A 3,389-nucleotide genomic window follows, 5' to 3' on the forward strand; every position below is an offset into this window, starting at 1 on the left:
GCGCGGCAGCCCCTAGGCCTCCTCTCCTCTTCCTCCACTAGGCCCATTAAGGCCCATTAGGTTACCGGGGGGTTCCGGTAACCTCCCGGTACTCCGGTAAAATACCGATTTCACCCGGAACACTTCCGATGTCCAAACATAAGCTTCCAATATATCAATCTTTATGTCTTGACCATTTCGAGACTCCTCGTCATGTCTCTGATCATATCCAGGACTCCAAACTCCTTCAGTACATCAAAATATATAAACTCATAATGAAACTGTCATCATAACGTTAAGCGTGCGGACCCTACGGGTTCGAGAACAATGTAGACATGACCGAGACACGTCTCCAGTCAATAACCAATAGTGGAACCTGGATGCTCATATTGGCTCCCACATATTCTACGAATATCTTTATCGGTCAGACTGCATAACAACATACATTGTTCCCTTTGTCATCGGTATGTTACTTGCCCGAGATTCGATCGTCTGTATCTCAATACCTAGTTCAACTTGTGTGTCTAGGGGTGCCCCCTGCCCCCGTATATAAAGGAGCCAAGGGGGGTGCAGCCGGCCCTAGGAGGAGGCGCGCAGGAGAAGTCCTACTCCTACAGGGAGTACGACTCCCTCCCTTTCCCTAGTTGGACTAGGACTTGTGGAAGAAGGAAGAGAGGGAAGAAAGGAAAGGGGGGGCCTCCTTGTCCAATTCGGACTTGGGGGGGGGGGGGCGGCAGCCCCTAGGCCTCCTCTCCTCTTCCTCCACTAGGCCCATTAAGGCCCATTAGGTTACCGGGGGGTTCCGGTAACCTCCCGGTACTCTGGTAAAATACCGATTTCACCCGGAACACTTCCGATGTCCAAACATAGGCTTCCAATATATCAATCTTTATGTCTCGACCATTTTGAGACTCCTCATCATGTCCGTGATCATATCCGGGACTCCGAACTCCTTCGGTACATCAAAATATATAAACTCATAATGAAACTGTCATCGTAACGTTAAGCTTGCGGACCCTACGGGTTCGAGAACAATGTAGATGTTAGATAATAACGAGAATAAACGAGACAGAGAGACATGGATTTTTACGTGGAAACCCTTGCGGGAGAAAACCACGGACGCACGAAGGCACAATCACTATGAGGAGGAGTATTACAAGCACGAGACGACAGACCGTCTGAGGTGCGACTACATGGGGTATATATGAGGGGCAACACATAGGAGTCCTTGTAGGACAAGTAAACGAGTTGTACTCGTACGCATCGGTACCAACGCAAAAGGCCCACACCGTATGTACTACGTCTAGTCCAATACGGTACTAGAATTTGGATCACAATTTAACAATCTCCACCTTGAGCCAAATTCCCTCCAGTAGTCGAAGAAAGTGAATAACTCCATCCAAATCAGCTTAAACACCTTGTGGGTCAAAGTCCATAGGACTAGTGAGAAATACCAACTAAGCCTGAGCAAAGCTCAAACTTATTGGTCAGAACTGGCTTTGTCATCATATCAGCAGGATTATCATGAGTACTTATCTTGCATACCTTCAAATTGCCTTCAGCAACAACATCTCGAATATAATGAAATCTGACATCAATGTGCTTTGTCCTCTCATGATACATTGGATTCTTTGTAAGATATATAGCACTTTGATTGTCACTAAATACGGTAGGGCAAGATGAGTCTCCACAAAGCTTAGTGTACAAACCTCTCAACCAGATAGCTTCTTTGCATGCCTCAGAAATAGTCATATACTCGGCATCAGTAGTGGAAACAAGCCACAATAGACTGCAAAATTGCTCTCCAACTCACAGCACAACCACCAATGGTGAAAACATAACCTGTGAGTGATCTTCTCTTATCCAAATCACCAGCAAAATCAGAATCAACAAAACCAACAAGTCCATCTCTAGTTTTCCCAAACTGTAAATAAGCATTAGAAGTACCTCGCAGGTATCTGAAAATCCACTAAACTGCTTTCCAATGTTCCTTTCCAGGATTAGCCATGTATCTACTAACAACACTCAATGCATATGATAAATCCGGACGAGAACAAACCATGGCATACATAAGTGAACCAACTGCACTTGAATAGGGAACTCTAGACATGTACTCAATATCGGCATCTGACTTAGGACATAAAGCTGATGATAATTTGAAGTGTGCAGCTAACGGGGTACTTACTGGCTTGGCATTATGCATATTAAAACGACGAAGAACTTTATCAATATATCCCTTCTGACTTAGATATACTTTTCCAGATGGTCTATCTCTGGATATTTCCATGCCAAGTATTTTCTTTGTTGCACCCAAATCCTTCATCTCAAATTCATTACTCAATTGCTTCTTTAGTTCATTAATCTCTGACATACTCTTTGCAGCAATAAGCATATCATCAACATAAAGGAGCAAATAAATAGTTGAACCTTTGACAGTTTTCAAATAAACACAACTATCATAATTAGACCTTTTGAAACCTTGAGAGAGCATAAAGGTGTCAAATCTCTTGTACCACTGTCTAGAGGATTGCTTCAATCCATAAAGAGATTTCTTTAACTTACAGACAAGCTTTTCTTTTCCAGGAATAACAAAACCTTCAGGTTGTTCCATATAAATATCCTCTTCTAATTCTCCATGTAAGAATGCAGTTTTAACATCCAATTGTTCAAGCTCAAGATCATGCATGGCAACAATACCGAGTAAAGTGTGAATAGAGCTATGCTTCACAATAGGAGAAAAGACTTTGTTATAGTCAATACCTGGAATCTGACTGTAACCTTTAGCAACTAACCTTGCTTTATATCTTGTCTCATCATTAGGAGAAACACCTTCTTTCCTCTTGAAAACCCACTTGCAACGAATAGGTTTCTTCTCTCTAGGTAATCTTACTAAATCCCAAGTGCCATTCTTTTCAAGTGATTCCATCTCATCATGCATAGCGGTCATCCAATTATTACTATCACTAGAAATAATAGCCTCGGAATATGAAGAAGGCTCAACATTACCTTCAATTTCTTCTGCAATAGATAAAGCAAAAGAAACAATATTGCACTCTTCAATTAACCTGTCAGGTTTGTTAGTACCCCGCCTAACTCTGTCACGTGCAAGATTCCAACTGGGTGGAACAATAGGCTGATTTGGAGTGGGAGTGACATTATCATCATTAACGACGGGTTCATCATGTGCATCAACAATTTCATTACCAGATGTATCACCTGAATCAATAACATGCTCCACCTGAACAGTAGGCTCCTGAACAATAGGCTGTTGTTCACTCTCAACGGGAACATTAGTAGATGAAACATCATGTAACATAGCAGATTCATTAAAGATAACATTTCTGCTAATAACAACCTTCTGGGTTTCAGGATTCCATAATTTAAAACCTTTAACACCAGACTTATAACCA

The sequence above is a fragment of the Triticum dicoccoides genome, chromosome 5A, assembly GCF_002162155.2.
Source record: "Triticum dicoccoides isolate Atlit2015 ecotype Zavitan chromosome 5A, WEW_v2.0, whole genome shotgun sequence".
NCBI classification, from domain to species: Eukaryota; Viridiplantae; Streptophyta; class Magnoliopsida; order Poales; family Poaceae; genus Triticum; species Triticum dicoccoides.